We start from the raw sequence: 19,049 nt of genomic DNA, 5'->3' as shown, positions 1-19,049 counted from the left end.
AAGATGTTACTTCCTAAGTTACAGGAAGAGCTGGAGAAACATAGTCAGCAAAGCAATGTGTGGGTAACTGTTACATTTAGATGGGGTGGATAATTTATAGTGAAAGGTTGTTGTTGAGCCATGAAAGACTGAGGTTCTTGGCCTCCGGAGGAGAGAAATTCAATCTGGGGCCAGTGACGAGGCTTGATCGCCCAGAGCTTTTGTGTAATAAAGATTTATTAAAGTATTAAAGAGATAGAGAAAGCTAAAGACTGCCAAAAGCTTTGCTGGTCCTCAAATAATTCTCCCATGGGTATAAAGAACTGCTGGGGAGGGGTGAGTACCAAGGTCGGGGCTTCCAGATCCCCAGTATAGCTGAAGAACAAAGGAGTAGGGGTTGATAAGAGTAGGGGAGGAGAATGGCCACTAATGGCCTTTATCTTCTCCTAAAAAAAAAAAAAAAAAAGGCAACATCTTATGTCAAGGCTTACTCTAGAGTCTTAATCATCAGAAGGATGTGGTTTTAACACAGAAGTTGATCCAGAATTGTATCATTGTATAAATTCATGTTTGGTGGGTGTTTTAAGAGGGCGAGTGACGATTACATTATTCCCATTATAGAAATGGCACATGAAGTCTCTCTCCTTCATGGTTTTGGAGGATGAACTTCAATGCCTGGAAGAACTAGAAAAAGGCCATTTGATTAGCAAGTTTTTGGTATATTTAGCACCACTACTGTCTTCCCCTCACTTCACTTCTGACTTTCTCCCTTAATCCTTTCTGCTTCTGTCAGATTCTGACATAGCTGGCAAAAATACAGGAAATTTGCAGAAACAGGCTGTTCACTTCCCACCCTGGTGCTGTCACTGCAGATTGCTTCAGAGCTGGTGTCTCCTGGGCTTGGACAAAGTGTCGGGCATCCGTCTTTGTCATCACAATCCGGGTGTCTGCCCTGTGTGCTGGGTACCTTGCAGAGCCGGCAGACCAGCCCCGGGCATGCCCTCTGGGTACTTGGCCTGAAGAGGGGACTGTAGAGACTACTCCGAACTAGACAGTGGAGATGAAAGAGGGGCAGAATCCGGTAAAGGTAAGCTTTTCACGTGTCTAACCAAAAGCTTGTAACTCAGGTTGGGACTTGAGCCCACAATCTTTTGCTTTTTTTAACCTTTTGAAAAAATACTTGTACTTATTTATTCATTTTTGGCTGTGCTGGGTCTTCCTGCTGCGTGGGCTTTGTCTCTAGTTTCGGGAGGCAGGGATGACTCTCTAGTTGTGGTGTGCGGGCTTCTCGTCGCGGTGGCTTCTTTTGTTGCAAGGCGCAGGCTCTAGGTGTGCGGGCTCAGTAGTTGCGGCTCCCAGACTCTGGGGTACAGGCTCAGTAGTTGGGGCACATGGGCTTAGTGGCTCCAAGGCATGTGGGATCTTCCTGGAGCAGGGATTGAACCCGTGTCTCCTGTATTGGCAGGTGGATTCTCCACCAGTGAGCCGCCAAGAAAGCCCCACCTCCACCCCCACGGTCTTTTAACTGAGATCACACGCGTGGTCTCGGGACTTAGTAAAGCTCAGGTTCTTGATGTTTCACCACAGAAAGAATTCATTGAGAGACAAAGTGATAGCTTAAAAAGTGGATTTATAATATTTAGGGAGACTCACACTCTACAGACAAAGTGTGGGCCATCTCAAAAGGCAAGAGAGGCCCTGAAATATGGAGTGGTTAGTTTTTATGGGCTGGGCAATTTCATGGTGATGAGTGGGAGGATTATTAATATTTTCAGGGAAGGGGATTTACAAGAATTGGATCACCACCCATTTTTTGGCCTTTTATGGTCAGCTTCGGAACTGTCATGGCACTGGTGGGTGTGTCACTTAGCTTGTGCTAATATATTACAATGAGCTCAAGGTCCATTGGAAATCGTATTCCTTGCCACTTTGGATCTACTTGGTTCTAACCAGTTTTTGTTATATCCTATGGCTATGTCATTCTTTTAAAGGTTGTCCCTGCCCACTTCCCTCCTGTTTCATAACTGTCTCTTCTTGATACATGATAGCAATGTGCTAGCAGCATGGTCCATTGGTATTCTGTGATGATGGGGAATGTTCTACACCTGTACTGTCCAATATTGTAGCCACACGTGGCTAACTGAGCACTTGATGTGTGGCTAGAGAGCAACTCAGGTTCTTATTGAGTTTTAATTTTAACTAATTTAAATAGTCACATATCACTAATGACTAAAACATTAGAGACACTAGTGTTTTAAAAGATAACAGAGAAGGGAATTCCCTGATGGTCCAATGGTTAGGACTCCAAGTTTCCATAGCAGGGGGCCTGAGTTCCATCCCCGGTCAGGGAGCTAAGATTTCACAAGTCCCATGGTGTGGCAAAAAAAAAAAAGGAAAGGAAAAGAATAACTGAATATACACGTTTATATTCTTTTTGTATTCTTTTCCATTATGGTTTATCACAGGCTATTGAATATAGTTCCCTATACTATACAGTAGGACATTGCTATTTTCCTCTCTGTACCTCTTTTTACACAGCTATGAGGTGGGGCTAACAACGTCTACTTTATGGTGGTGTTGTGATAGATAAGACGGATGGGGACGTGGGTGGAAGGAAGGAGCCATTTTCTGGTGTACTCAATCAAAAAAACTGGCCACACATTATTAATATCTGGGAGAGGCAGAGGAGCCCCAGGAGATGCGTATCCTTTTCACAAACTGTTAGGGGAACCACTGACCCAAACCGCCCTGCCTGGCCAAGCACCACAGTAACAACTTGCATGAGTTATCTTACAATAGGAGGTCCTTACAAGTTACCACCAACCAGAAGAATCCAGGAAAGTTCAAAAAGAGAGAGGAGACTCCAGTCCATACGTCCTACCAACCTCCCAGAATGCTTCTCTCTGGAATCCATCTTGGCTGAGTGATGCACGTGCCACCAGGAAGGACCCTGAGTCAGAATAATTAGCCAGAGACAAGCTGGAAACTAATCCCATTACCATAAAAGCTGAGACTGCAAGCCATGTGACAGAGCAATTGTCCTGGATGCCCTTACCCAGCTGCTCTGCGCCGGGGCTCCTCTTCCCAATAAAGTCTCCTGCTTTGTCAGCACATGTGTCTCCTCAGACAATTCATTTCTGAGTGTTAGACAAAAGCCCACTCTTGGGCCCTGAAAAGGGTCCCCCTTCCTGCAAAAACCAGGGTGTGGATTAACACCTGTGTTGCATTAACAACTGTTGAAGTTGCATTAAGATCTCACATCCAGATACTGATGAACCTATTTGCAGGGCAGGAATAGGGACGCAGACATAGAGAACAGACTTGTGGGCACAGCAGGGGAAGGAGAAGTTGGGACAGATTGACAGAGTAGCATTGAAACATATACATTACTGTATAAAATAGATGGCTAGTGGGGAGTTGCTGTGCAACACGGGGAGCTCTACCTGGTACTCTGTGAGAACCTAGAGGAGTGGAATGGGGTTAGGGGTGGGAGGAAGGCTGATTCACATTGTTTTATGGCAGAAACGAATACAACATTGTAAAGCAATTATCCTCCAATTAAAAATAAATTTAAAAAAAGATCTCACATTCACAGCTCGTTTTACCTTTTCAGTGGTTTCATTGGAGTGTTCCACTTTTATTCTGCGTTCTGTTCCCATCATCTCTCCCATCAGCCAGTAGTGTGATATTTATGTGGGTGTTGACCTAGTCCCAAAAACTTGCAACAAAATTCTGTCCTCTGGAAGGCATCAACTGTAATCTCTGCCACCTGAGAATCCCATATACGGGTCCCACGGGACTGTGAAGAAATGTTCTGTCCCGCTATCTCATCCTTTCTCTGCTGAGTCTGCGAATGCGGGATACACAGGCACTCAAGAATATTGCAGCAGCTCCAAGTTTTAGTCTAACCTTTACATATCCATTTGCCTGTATCTTCACGCCTATAATTATTTAATTGCTTTCTTTTACTGCCTATAAATCAGAGCGCTGTCATCTAAGAAAATATCAGGATAAACAACCATAGAACCAATATTCAGGCAAACCCTTTCCCATCTTGCTGTGCACAACCAAGCCCCCTGTTGACTGAGGCATGCCAGTTTAAAACCACCCACACAAGGCAATGGCACCCCACTCCAGTACTCTTGCCTGGAAAATCCTATGGACGGAGGAGCCTGGAAGGCTGCCGTCCATGGGGTCGCTGAGGGTCGGACACGACTGAGCGACTTCACTTTCACTTTTCACTTTCATGCATTGGAGAAGGAAATGGCAACCCACTCCAGTGTTCTTGCCTGGAGAATCCCAGGGATAGGGGAGTATTTTGGGCTGCCGTCTATGGGGTCGCACAGAGTTGGACACGACTGAATTGACTTAGCAGCACACAAATATTCTCTATAGCTCGACGGAGGGAAAATTGACATACTATACATTACGCTATTTGAAGTGCACACTTTGATGAGCTTTAACAAGTGCACATGCCTGTGAAACCACCACAGTCAAGAAAATGAACATTTTCATCACAATTTTTCCATTTTAGGATCAAACTGGGTGAGCACTCCCAGTTCAAAACTAACTGGTAGAAGCAAGACCTTCCTCTTCAAAATAGTGGCTCTGGTCCCTGCAGGGAAATCTTTATTCCAATCGGTGATATTGGAGAGGCAGTTCTCCGTTTGACCTCTCTGTGGCTTTTCCTCCTTCCCCACAGTTACAACATTCCTCTTTCTGTTGAAGGCCCTTTTCTCTGAATCATCTGCTTTTTATCTATAGGCTCCTTTTTCATCTTAAAAACAAAACAGAAACAAAACAAAAATTAAACACCTCTTCCTGCCTCCTCCTCATTCCTTCCTTCAAGCACCCATTACTCTCCCACTTCCCCTTCATGGCCAAACTTCCAGAAATAGATGTCCAAATTCACTCTCTCTGGGTCTTCACTTCCTCCGCTCTCTCAAAGCCACCCTTCCCTCCACCACACAGGTGCTGTTCTCAGCCAGGTCACTCGCTAACCTCGATGTTTGCTATGTCCTTTGAACCCTTCTCAGTCCTTATCTTACTCTGACACCACTGACCACTCTGTCCTTTGTTTGGTTGCTTTTAAAAAGTAACTGATACTTTTCTCCCCCCTGATGCTCTTTTTTTGGTTTTGTTTTTTATAAATCTATTTTAATTGGAGGCTAATTACTTTACAATATTGTAGTAGTTTTGCCATACATTCGCATGATATTTTTTTGACTCAAACAATTAATAAAAGCATTAGAAGGCTTCTCTTAGGCTTGCCGTCTCTCACTGCTGCAGGCAGAGCATAAGAATCCGTGTGCAGTTGCTCAATGCACAGAGTAGCCTCAGGAAGTCCCAGAGATGAGTCACTGTAGATTTTGAACTTGGGGAAAAATCCCTTCCTTGCTCTGTTATAGACACCAGAGAAACTAAGAAATGTTTATAGACAAGCACACAAACAAAAAGAGAAGGGAGGGCCTTTAGTAACTCTTCAACTTTGGCCCTAAGAGTAGCTTTCAGTACTGCCTTAGCGGTGGCGTGGTAGCTATGTCTGCATGACCAGCCCCTGTTGCTCTCTCCAGACAAGAAGCCCTTCTGGGCCTGGCTATTTGCTTTTGTGCCATTTTTTCCTCAGGCTAATTTCTCAAAGTGAGCTAGCTTAATACAGTGTTGTGTACATTTTACATTTTGATACAAACTTCCTTTCAGAAATGTTATACCAATTTATTTTCCCACTAACACTGAACTTAAAAACATCTTTGCCTCACTGTCACCAGCACTGAGTTTTTCCCACTTCTGGTTTTAACTGTGGCTTTTGTAGACTGAGTCTGTTTGTTTGACACATTTGAGTATTTTTCTTTTCATAAGTTAATTCATTCACATTTATGATTGTAATTATATATAGTTTTAGTTCTCTTATTTTGTTTTCTATTTTTACGCTTCTTTGGAATATCTTTTTTTTTTTTTTTTTGACTTTTCAGTAGATTCTCTGTTGTCTTTCTGGTAATTCTGAGGGTAGTTTTGCTTGCTTTTAATTCTGTAAATGAACATTTATGCCTTTCATAATATATCTAGATATATCTTTCTCAAACAGTACAGCATTTACTGGGTTTTCCTGGTGGCTCAGATGGTAAAGAATCCGCCTGCAATGCAGGAGACCTGAGTCTGATCTTTGGGTTGGGAATATCTGCTGGGGAGGGAATGGCTACCCACTCCAGTATTCTTGCCTGGACAGAGGAGCCTAGCAGACTATGGGGTTGCAAACAGTTGGACATGATTGAGTGATTATGCACTACAGCATTCAGTTCAGTCGCTCAGTCATGTCTGACTCTTTGTGACCCCATAAACCGCAGCACAGCAGGCCTCCCTGTCCATCACCAACTCCTGGAGTTTACGCAAACTCATGTCCATTGAGTTGGTGATGCCGTCCAACCGTCTCATCCTCTGTCGTCCCCTTCTCCTCCTACCCTCAATCCTTCCCAGCATCAGGGTCTTTTCAAATGAGTCAGCTCTTCGCATCAGGTGGCCAAAGTATTGGAGTTTCAGCTGCAACATCAGTTCTTCCAATGAACACCCAGGATTGATCTCCTTTAGGATGGACTGGTTGGATCTCCTTGCAGTCCAAGGGACTCTCAAGAGTCTTCTCCAATACCACAGTTCAAAAGCATCAATTCTTCAGCACTCAGCTTCCTTTATAGTCCAACTCTCACACCCATACATGACTACTGGAAAAATTATAGGCTTGACTAGACGGAACTTTGTTGACAAAGTAATGTTCCTGCTTTTTAATATTCAGTCTAGGTTGGTCATAACTTTCCTTCCAAGGAGTAAGAGTCTTTTAATTTCATGGCTGCAGTCACCATCTGCAGTGATTTTGGAGCCCCCAAAAATAAAGTCAGCCACTGTTTCCCCATCTAGCTGCCTTGAAGTGATGGGATGGATGCCATGATCTTAGTTTTCTGAATGTTGAGCTTTAAGCCAACTTTTTCACTCTCCTCTTTCACTTTCATCATGAGGCTCTTTAGTTCTTCTTCACTTTCTGCCATAAGGGTGGTGTCATCTGCATATCTGAGGTTATTGATATTTCTCCCAGCAATCTTGATTCTAGCTTGTGCTTCTTCCAGCCCAGTGTTTCTCATGATGTACTCTGCATATAAGTTAAATAAGCAGGGTGACAATATACAGCCTTGATGTACTCCTTTTCCTATTTGGAACCAGTCTGTCATTCCCCATGTCCAGTTCTAACTGTTGCTTCCTGACCTGCATACAGGTTTCTCAAGAGGCAGGTCAGCTGGTCTGGTGGTCTCATCTCTTTCAGAATTTTCCATGGTTTCTTGTGATCCACACAGTCAAAGGCTTTGGCATAGTCAATAAAGCAGAAATCGATGTTTTTCTGGAACTCTCTTGCTTTTTCCATGATCCAGCAGATATTGGCAATTTGATCTCTGGTTCCTCTGCATTTTCTAAAACCAGCTTGAACATCTGGAAGTTCACGGTTCACATATTGCTGAAGCCTGGCTTGGAGAATATTGAGCATTACTTTACTAGTGTGTGAGATGAGTGCAATTGTGCGGTAGTTTGAGCATTCTTTGGCATTGCCTTTCTTTGGGACTGGAATGAAAACTGACCTTTTCCAGTCCTGTGGCCACTGCTGAGTTTTCCAAATTTGCTTGCATACTGAGTGCAGCACTTTCACAGCATCATCTTTTAGGATTTGAAATAGCTCAGCTGGAATTCCATCACTTCCACTAGCTTTGTTCTTAGTGATGCTTTCTAAGGCGCACTTGACTTCACATTCCAGGATGTCTGGCTCTAGATGAGTGTGAGTGATCGCACCATCGTGATTATCTGTGTCGTGAAGATGTTTTTTTGTACAGTTCTTCTGTGTATTCTTGCCACCTCTTCTTAGTATCGTCTGCTTGTTAGGTCCATACCATTTCTGTCCTTTATTGAGCCCATTTTTGCATGAAATGTTCCCTTGGTATCTCTAATTTTCTTGAAGAGATCTCTAGTCTTTCCCATTCTATTATTTTCCTCTATTTGTTTGCTGAGGAAGGCTTTCTTATCTCTCCTTGCTGTTCTTTGGAACTCTGCATTCAAATGGGTATGTCTATCCTTTTCTCCTTTGCTTTTTGCTCTTCTTCTCACAGCTATTTGTAAGGCCTCCTCAGACAGCCATTTTGCCTTTTTGCATTTCTTTTCCATGGAGATGGTCTTGATTCCTGTCTCCTGTACAATGTCACGAACCTCTGTCCATGGTTCATCAGGCATTGTGTCTATCAGATCTAGCCCCTTAAATCTATTTCTCACTTCCACTGTATAATCATAAGGGATTTGACTTAGGTCATACCTCAATGATCTAGTGGTATACATACTATGTAAACATAATTTGCTCGAGATCCACAGTCCTTGAAAGTGAGGAACTAGAATTTGAATCCCTGTCTATCTGATCTGGGGGCTTCCCTGATAGCTCAGGGAATTTACATACCTGAATGGTCTATAGTATTACTGATCTAAATCTGTGGAGTTCGTGTACTCTTAAAAGCCTTTGGAAAGAAAAGTCTCATGCTGGTTGGGTCTGAGCTCAGATAGTTCCTCTTGCCCAATTGGACATCCTTGATTATTTCTCTTTAGAACCATTGAATGTTCCTCCCTCCTCCCACCTTAACAATGAACGATAAAAAAAAAAGAATCAAAATAGTAAATGTATTAACAATTAAAAAAAAAAACAACAACAATGAACAATAGCCCAAAGGCATTAATTTTTAACTAGTCCAAGCTGTGCTGGTATAGATTGCACTTTCACATGAATGATCTCATTGGGTCCTCACAGCAAGACTGTAGAAAAGCCTCTAATCTCCCACATTAGTAACAAGAAAACTGAGGTTTAAAGAAAGCATGTGTGATTTGTCTTTGTGATTCATGCTCTGTGGATGCGCTCAGCTAGTGTCGTTTGATAGCCACATTAAAAAATAGAACAAAACAATCAAAACCAATATAATCCACAACTCCAAATTAGAGTTATTTAGACTCTTGCCAAAAATATAATTTTATTTATTTTGAAAGAATATAATTGCAATTGGATGCTATTTAGCTCGTATCTCTCTGTTGAAAGAAGTTATATTTATGGAAAATTGCTTCAAGTACATAAAAAGTCCATCCATCTCTCTAAATTAGCGTTTTCTAAAAGGAGTTAATTGGCTGTGCAAGATGTTAATTAGGTGTTACACAAAAAAACGAATATGGTCAACTAATGACAGAAAACACTGAATTACAGTTGCTCACGGAAACTGCTTGTAGAGTTGCTTTTAATAGGCTGGTGTAAACCGTGAGTCTACAAGATGAAGACATCGTATGCAAACTGATTTGACCTCTATTAATGTCTAGTGTTCTGTGGAACACAATTTGAGAAACACTGATAGGTGGGCAATAATTTCCCATCGGAAAAACCTGCTAATTATTAGTAGCATAAAATAAGTCCAGGTTGGCTAAGCATAAAGCAATTTTTGGAGAGAAATAGAAAACATTTCATTTATTTGCTTTCAGAATTAAGAACAAAGAACATAAAACCTGATTCAAGTGAAAAGGTGAACCAGTATTTCTTGGATACTTACCCTGTGTTGGCTTGTTTACATACTTTATCTCTAGTAATCCTGACAACACTCTGGAGTAGGCATCATTTCCCCACTTCACAGTTAAAAAATAAAGTTTAGAGGGATGATAATTTGCTTAAGATCCATAGTCCTTGAAAATGAGGAACTAGGATTTGAATCCCTATTTATCTGATCTGGGGGCTTCCCTGATAGCTCAGTTGGTAAAGAATCTGCCTGTGATACAGGAGACCCTGGTTTGATTCCTGGGTCGGGAAGATCCCCTGGAGAAGGGATAGGCTACCCATTCCAGTATTTTTGGGCTTCCCTTGTGGCTCAGCTAGTAAAGAATCCACCTGCAATGCGGGAGACCTGGGCTTGATCCCTGGGTTGGGAAGATTCCTTGGAGAAGGGAAAGGCTACCCACTCCAGCCTAGAGAATTCCATGGACTGTATATAGTCCATGGCCTAGAGAATTCCATGGACTGTGTATATAGTCCATAGGGTTGCAAAGAGTCAGACATGACTGAGCGACTTTCACTCATTCACTCCCTCTATCTGACCTGAGGGCTTCCCTTGTGGCTCAGCTGGTAAAGAATCTGCCTGCCATGTGGGAGACCTGGGTTCAATCCCTGGGCTGGGAAGATCCCCTGGAGAAGGGAAAGGCTACCCACTCTGGCCTGGAGAATTCCATGGACTGTATATCGTCCATGGGGTTGCAAGGTGTCGGACAGGACTGAGGGACTTTCACTTCACTTCACCTCACTATCTGATCTGAAGCCTGTGCTCTGTCCTCTATATTACTTCTCAAATTATTTAAAAATGTTTTTCAATATTGCAACGCTAAGGAAAAGAAACAGAGGGAAGATAAGGACAGAAAGTGAGAGAAGAGACATAATTAGAGCATGAAAGGGAAAGGCAGAAAGAGGAACCAAATGAGAAAGCCTGGGTTGGTTTGTTTTAAGACAGCGACATGGAGATGTACAAAGAAAGAAAGAAAGTCATAGAAACAGATATGTATTTTTTAAAAATTCAAATACAATACCTAGAGTTTTGCACATGGAGACAAATATACAAAAGCCAACTGACATCTGCACAAAGATATCCCTCTTTTAAAAATGTAGGTCTTTAAGTTAATAATCCCAAAGGTAAACATAGCTAAAATCATCAGTTAAAATATTTTTATTTCTAGGTCAAGTTGGAAAGTACAGATGTTTTTGAAATTGTATCTTCATGAATTTTGGTTAGAAAAATTTTTACTGTTCTTCTTGGAAAATATAAAGTGCCACATTCCATATGAGACAATGGTCCCAGAAAATCATTCTTATCTTGAGGGCTCTTAGAATATCTAGACTTTCAAGACCAGATGCTGTTGAGATTTTCAGTCATGATATCTGATTTGATGGGCTTCCCAGGTGGGCTCAGTGGTGAAGAATCGGCCTGCCAATGCAGGAAACCCAGGTGATTCAGGTTCAATCCCTGGGACAGGAAGATCTCCTGGAGGTGGAAATGGCAACCCACTCCAGTATTCTTGCTTGAAATATCCCATAGACAGAGGAGCCTGGTGGGCTGCAGTCATAGGGTCACAAAGAATCTGAGCACACACTCACTGGTCTGATATTTGTGCTATGTGTTAAGTGGAATTAAGAGCCAAATCTGGCATGGGAGTGGAATATTTCCTAAAATATTGAGATTGTAGCTACATAATGTGCTTTTGACAACACCTAGAATAAGGTTTATAATGTAGGCTTTTGAAAAGGGAGTGGTTTCTTTTTCTCCTTTATAACTAACGGTCTTTAGAGATAGGGATGGATATAGGGACTACCTAGTGATTTGGCTAAATGTGCGCATGAGAAATCTGCTATAAGTCTAATAAATTGTCATGACTGTGAAGATAAGCTTTATCATCTCTCTGATAGTTTTAACATTTTTCTCTTTGAGTTCAATGTTCCATAGTTTGACTCCAAAGTGTATGTTGTTATTTTTCCTGCTTGGCTGGGTGGGCTTCTTCAATTTAGAAAAAAAGTCCTTAAAACTTCATCCATATTTCTCCAAATACTATCCCCCTTTCAATTTTCTTTATTTGTAACTCCTATTGAGTATACGTGAAATCTTCTCATTTTATCCTCCATGTTTCTGATTTACTTTTTAAAAAAATCATGTGTTTGTTTGGCTGTGCCAGATCTTAGATGCAGCATGTGGGATCTAGTTCTCTGACCAGGGATCGAATCCAGACCCCCTGCGCTGGGAGCACAGAGGGTTAGCCACTGTACCACCAGGGAAGTAACCTGATTCACTTTCAAGTTTTTTTTTTTTTTCAAGTTTTTCCATGCTATGTTTTATATGATTTCTTTATATTTAGTTTCCAATCCATTAATTTATTTTAGCTATGTCTACTATTCTGTGTACATTACTTTGCTGACATAGGCTGTGGTTTTTCCAGTAGTCATGTATGGATGTGAGAGTTGGACTATGAAGAAAGCTGAACACCGAAGAATTGATGCTTTTGAACTGAATTGTTGGAGAAGACTCTTGAGAGTCCCTTGGACTGCAAGGAGATCCAACCAGTCCATCCTAAAGGAGATCAGTCTTGAATATTCACTGGAAGGACTGATGCTGAATCTGAAGCTGAAGGTCCAATGTTGGCCATTAATGGGAAGAACTGACTCCTTGGAAAAGACCCTGGTGCTGAAAGGTTGAAGGCAGGAGGAGAAGCGGATGACAGAGGATGAGATGGTTGGATGGCATCACCAGCTCAATGGACATGAGTTTGAGCAAGCTCTGGGAGTTGGTGATGGACAGACAGGGAAGCCTGGAGTGCTGTAGTCCTTGGGGTCACAAAGAGTTGGACACAACTGAGCGACTGAACTGAACTGTTCTGTGTAATCTGTCTATTAAGTGTTTTACACAGTGATTTTATTTTTTAATCTATGAAATTTCTATTCGGTTTTTATTATATTGTTATTTTTTGTATGATGTCCTGTTTTTCCATAAAGTGTCTATTCTTAAAAAAATTTGAGAGCAACGTATTTAAAAATCTCTCTAGATTGCTTGATTATCTTGAGTTTTAGGAGTATAGGAGTATACTTTCTCTTGTTTGTTGTTTCTGCCTCTCCCCCTTTTAATCTTCCTCTTAGTAATTTATAATTCTTTTAGGTTATCATGTATTTTATTTTTAAAAAATTATTTATTTTTATTTGGAGGCTAATTGCTTTACACTGTTGTGTTGGTTTCTGCCATACATCAACATGAATCAGCCACAGGTATACACATGCTCCCTCCCTTCTGAACCTCCCTCCCATCTATTTGTAGTATTTTGACTTTGAGTGTTTCTGCAGCAGGGTTTTCCAGGGAGTTCTGTGTGCTGTGGATTTGAAGGTGTTTCTAACAGGTCAGCTTCACAGTTTGCTGTTGCCAAGACCCTGCAGGTTTCACTAATTATGGGAGAATTTTTATGTTGAGTTCAAGATTTCTGTATCAAATGTGTGTGTGTGTGTGGTGTGTGTGTGTGTGTGTGTGCGCGCGCTTTTGCCTGCCTAAGTGTATATGAATAAATTAGTCCTCTCTTTAATTTGGTATTATGTAGGCAGAGAATTAACAGAATGGAGTAAAAGGTTATAAAATCTGTATCATTTGCCTTAAAGCTGTTTGCAGTTCCATATTTCAATTTTGTTTCAAGGCAGTAAAAATTGAGCTCTTGCTTTTATTTGTCTATGTTGTTGTAAAGAATTGAGCTTGTTGTTTTAAGTCGAATCAGTAGTTCAATACTTGGGTAATTTTTTCATGCCTTCTCTATTAGCTGTTGCTGTTTTCTCCTTTGGGATAGAAGGCAGTGAGCCTTGAAGAATAGACTTCTTGTCTATAATTCACAGACTTGATTGGAATGTACCGAGAATTATCCTTATGAAACTTTAATGATTCACTGCTTGTTGGGGAATTGGAAACTATTGATTCATGTTCTGCCTGGGGAGATGTTGCTTCTCTCTGCTAAGGGTGCATTAAGGAGTTGGGTTTGGGTTTTCATTCTGCCAAAAGTCAGACTGTTGTCCACTTTAAATCTGGGATGTGTGGAAGTCTTCCTCAGTTCTGGCAGATAAAGCTTTGATACAGAGCCACATATATTTCCACATCTTTCCCTCAAACATTACCCAATTAGACCAACATTTGCAGAGGAATGAGAGATTTCTCTGTTATCAGAGAACGTTTGACACCTGCATTGTTCAATAAGGAAATTACTAGCCACATGTGACCGACCCCTGAACCCTTGAAATGTGGTTGGTTCAAGTTAAGATGCATTCTAATTGCAAAATACACATTACGAAAAAGTAAAATAGGTCATTAACAACTGTTACATTGATTACATGTTGAAGTGACAGTATTTTGGATATGTATTGGGATAAGTGAATTGTTACTCATTTTACCTGTTTCTTTTTTAAAAATGTGGCTGGGAATTCCCTGGTTATCCGGTATGGGTTTGATCCCTAGTGGAGGAAATAAGCTGTGCAATGTGGCCAAAAAAAAATTTTTTTTAAGTGGCTATGTAGAAAATTTAATTATTTAGGTGGCTGGCATTGTATTTCTATTGAACAGCGCTGTTAGCTGCTATGCTGCTGCTGCTGCTAAGTCGCTTCAGTCATGTCTGACTCTGTGCGACCCCACAGACAGAAGCCCACCAGGCTCCCCCATCCCTGGGATTCTCCAGGCAAGAACACTGGAGTGGGTTGCCATTTCCGTCTCCAATGCGTGAAAGTGAAAGGAAAGTTGCTCAGTCGTGTCCAACTCTGTGCGACCCCATGGACTGCAGCCTACCAGACTCCGCTGTCCATGGGATTTTCCAGGCAAGAGTACTGGAGTGGGGTGCCATTGCCTTCTGCGGCTAGCTGCTATAGAGTCTCACAAATAGGGAAACCCATAAGAAATCTAATAAGAACTTAGTTTATTTTCACCCTGTACTTCCATTCACCTTAAACATTTTTTTCTTTTCTTTTCACAATATCATGATTTTTTATATAAGTTAATGCCATAACTGCAAAGCAGGTTAACTTAAAAGGGGTTGTATTTCACATAAGTGAGGTTATAAGGTCAGCATATAAGATGAAATTAAATATAGTGAAATTTACCTTTGAAAATCCCTTAGGAAGGCCTTAAGCTGCCCTGACACACCAACTTTTATTGAGTCTCAGCCAGATAATTGTTTTTGTCCAGTATGAGGGCAGACCTCTGTATAATTTTTTTTTTATTGAAATCAGATGAAGTGGTTGGTTTGTGTTTGGTGCCATGTTATAGCAAAATATAAATCCTAAATCCACAATCACCCTCATCGTGGAGAGATGCCTGCCTCGGAGAAGTGGTAGGGAACTGGAGTCTGTGTGGGAGCAGTGAATTTATACTTCTTGCTTGCATGTGAAAAAAGGGGCATGCCTGCTTTATTTCTCTCTCATCACCCATCAGTCTTTCTGTTTCTTTCTCTTTATGTTTGCTAGGTTCTGATAGATGAATTTGCATGCTTTAGTATATAAAGATCTCTCCAGTTCTAATATTCTGTGGGTTTATATTTCTAAATTTTCATAAAAAGCTAAAATGAGGTTGTACAACAGTGTAAATATATTTAATGCTACTGAAAAATACAGTTAAAATGATAAATTTTATGTTTTTTATGTATGTGTATATATATTACAATAACCAAAAAAGTCTTAATTCTATTTGATTCCATGATTACATTTGGTGGGGTAAGAATGTAGAAAACTCGGGAGTCAGAATCAGTGAATGCAGATGTTTACAGATTGGGCTCTTGAACAGCAAACTCTGAGACTGAGTTAATCATACAGGATATTTACTGTAAAAAATTCTCTTAGGGGACTTCCCTGACAGGCCAGTGATTAAGATGGCATGCTCCCAATGCAGGTGGCCTGGGTTCTATCTTTGATTAGGGAACTAGATCCTGCATGCCATAACTAAGACCCAGGCAGGGCAGCCAATAAATAAATAAATAAATAATCTCTCAGAATCAATACCTATGGAAGGAGAAGAGGGATGCAGAAGAGGGTACAGGGAAAAGCTGTGCTGTGCTACAGGCTGTACAACAGACTCAGTCAGCCCTTCTGGGACTCTGGAGCAAAAATGGCCTTGCAGAGTTGTCCCAGCACTAAGCTGAAATGCTGTTGTTCGGTTACTAAGTTGTGTCCAACTCTTTGCCACCCCATGGACTGCAGCACGCCAGGCTTCCCTGTCCATCATCAACTCCCGGAGCTTGCTCAAACTCATGTCCATAGTCGGTGATGCCATCCAACCATCTCCTCCTCTGTGGTCCTCTTCTCCTCCTGCCCGCCATCTTTCCCAGCATCAGGGTCTTTTCCAAAGAGTGGGCTCTTCACATCAGGTGGCCAAAGTATTGGAGCTTCAGCTTCAGCATCAGACCTTCCAATAAGTATTCAGGTTTGATTTCCTTTCGTATTGACTGGTTTGATCTCCTTGCAGTCCAAGGGGCTCTCAAGAGTCTTTTCCGGCACCACAGTTTGAAAGCAGCAGTTCTTTGGCACTCAGCCTTCTTTACGGTCCAGCTCTCACATCTGTACATGACTACTGGAAAAACCATAGCTTTGACTATAGTAAGGCCTTTCTACCTAACTTCAGTAATGTGGGCTGTCCCTGGAAGGGTGTAACCGTGGATGAGGTAGATCTCTGCAGCAAAGGCTGTCTGCAAGCAACTCTCTGATAGCTGGGACAAGTCCTTCCCTGAAGAGAGGTCTTCACAGTGCACTCAAGATGTCACCACAGAACTTTTTCTCTTGCAACCCAGCATCTATTTCACCCTTCAAAGCTGCACTCTAAATTCCTTTAGAAGAATTAATTCTTCTAAAGCATGAGCTTCTTCATGGAATAATAAATCACATGCTCTGTCCTCCTTCTGAAGTTAAAAACTAGTCAAGGTCTCTTTTCCTGAACTTCGAATCTTGTACAAATTACTTAATTGAAGATGAAAAACAGGTTGATGTTCACACTTTCCAGACCAGAGGATGGGGTCATCCTTGTTGCCCTGGTTCCAGCCTGTCTCCTTCAGCTACATTCATTCTCTCAATATGCCTCTAATTAATGCTCCCCCTTTAGGGCTGAATTTAGCAAATTTCTTTGGCTTGCAACCAAATCATCCCAACTGATATGCTGGGCTTCAGATCATGACCTCACCACATGCCAGCGTTTGATCTATTTGCCTTGTTGGCGTGTGAGACGTTAGTTCCTGACCCGGGATCGAGGGCATGTCCCCTGAAGTGGAAACGCGGATTCTTAACCACTGGACCCCCAGAAGTCCCACCAGTGTTTGATCTTTAATCTCTCTGAGTCTTGGTTTTTCTCATCTGCAGTAAAATCTGTCCTGTAGGGTAGAGCCAGGATAAGGGACGGTGTATTGACTCAGAACTATAACCAGTAGTCTATAAAGGTTATACAACTGATAAAGACAAGTCTGTAGCAACCCCCCAGCCCCAGTTTACACTGCGAGTTACTCCACTAGAATACCTAGTGCTGTGTGTGTTAAGCGTGGGAATAATGACGATTTCTTGTTTGCCAAATCTCTTTCAGGGATGGGTTTTAATATTACCTCCTCGATACTGCTGTTCTCTAAAGGGCTGAGGGGTGACACTATCCACGATACTGCAACAGAAATTAATGGAACAAGGGAGGAAGATGGGAACCTGTCTTCCAAGAAATGTTGAACCAGTGGATAATCATACTGAAATCTTAAAAAACTTAAATATGCGACTTCTCCAGCAGTCCAGTGGTTAAGACTCTGTCTTCCAAGGCAGGGCGTAGTAGTTTGATCCCTGGCTAGAAATTAAGATCCCATATGCTTTGTGGTGAGGCCAAAAAAAACAAAACAAAAAAAACTCACAATGTCCAAGGTGGTTTATAGTGAAAGCCTTTAAAATTGCTGATTGGAGAAGATGACTAATAACTGCTTTGAGATTTAGTTGTATTAAATAAAATCTGTTTTGATGGTTATTTTTTTCATGTGTAGAGATACCGTGATTTGGCCCGTGTTATATTCGATTTGGTGTGTAGGTGACAACATGTGGGATTTTAGTTGGATTCTCTTGTACCTTACCACTAAAAGAAGGATGGGGGAAAAAATGAAAAGATTCATTAATAAAGCTCTTCAGACATAGTAGCTTTTAGACATTTCTCCCTTGCACCTCAAATCAATCCTCACTGCCAACGTCAGAATACTTTGTTTTTTTGAGTTGAATTATTAATGTCTTTGTCTTCCTTAGACTACAAGTCAAAAAAGTTGAATGAAAAATTGAATGGTTACTACTGAAATATTTACCGATGGAAAGGTATGATGTCTGGGATTTGTTTCAGAAAATGTGGGTGGGGGCAAGTAGCAGGTAAAGTAGATGAACACGACTGATTTCAGTTTAATGTTTTGGGGGCTGGGTTAGGGTACCTGGCTTCACTATTTTATTCTGCCTACTTTGTATATGTTTAAAATTAGTTACACTAAATTTTTTTTAATTGAATAATTAGAACCAGTAGTTAAAATATATATGTATGTGTGCTAAGTTGCTTCAGTCGTGTCTGTCTCTTTGTGACCCCCATGGACTGTAGCCTACTAGGTTCCTCTGTCCATGGGATTCTCGAGGCAAGAAAACTGGAGTGGGTGGCCATTTCCTACTCCAGGGGATCTTCCTGACCCAGGGGTTGAACCCATATCTCTTATGTCTCCTGATTGACAGGCAGGTTCTTTACCACTAGCACCACCTGGGAAGCCCCTAAAATATGTATGCACAAAGCAAAGACTGGGAGAGAACACAGGAAAATGAAGAGTTATGTTAGAGTAGTTAATTATGGGTGATTATTTTAAATAAATAATCAGCTTTACCATCAGTCCTTCCAGTGAATATTCAGGGTTGATTTCCTTTAGGATTGACTGGTTTGATCTCCTTGCAGTCCAAGGGACTCAAGAGTCTTCTCCAGCACCACTGTTGGAAAGCATCAATTCTTTGGTGCTCAGCCTTCTCTATGGTTCAACTCTCACATCCTTACATGACTACTGGAAAAACCATAGCTTTGACTTTATGGGCCTTTGTTGACAAAGTGATGTCTCTGCTTTCTAGCATGCTGCCTAGGTTTGCCATATCTTTTCTCTCAAGGAGCAAGCGTCTTTTAATTGTGTGGCTGCACTCACTGTCTGCAGTAATTTTGGAGCTCAAGAAAATAAAATCTGCCACTGTTTCCACTTTTTCCCAATCTAATGAAAGTTAGATATTATTTTTATATATTACATTAGGAAAGATGAAAATGATGGACAATACTCCATATTTTAAAGAATATAGAGAATCGGGAATGCTTAAATTATTGTTAGGAATAGAAATTTGTACAACTGTGGGGAAGGCGTTTCTTCTAGATATGTATTCAAAGGAAGTAAATGTGAAGAAGGAAGTTCACTACAGCATGTTTATAAGTATCAAAACACTAAGAAGATTCTAAATG

The sequence above is a fragment of the Capricornis sumatraensis genome, chromosome 2, assembly GCF_032405125.1.
Source record: "Capricornis sumatraensis isolate serow.1 chromosome 2, serow.2, whole genome shotgun sequence".
NCBI classification, from domain to species: domain Eukaryota; kingdom Metazoa; phylum Chordata; class Mammalia; order Artiodactyla; family Bovidae; genus Capricornis; species Capricornis sumatraensis.
The sequence above is the reverse complement of the archived record's forward strand: the minus strand, read 5'-3'. Positions refer to the sequence as shown.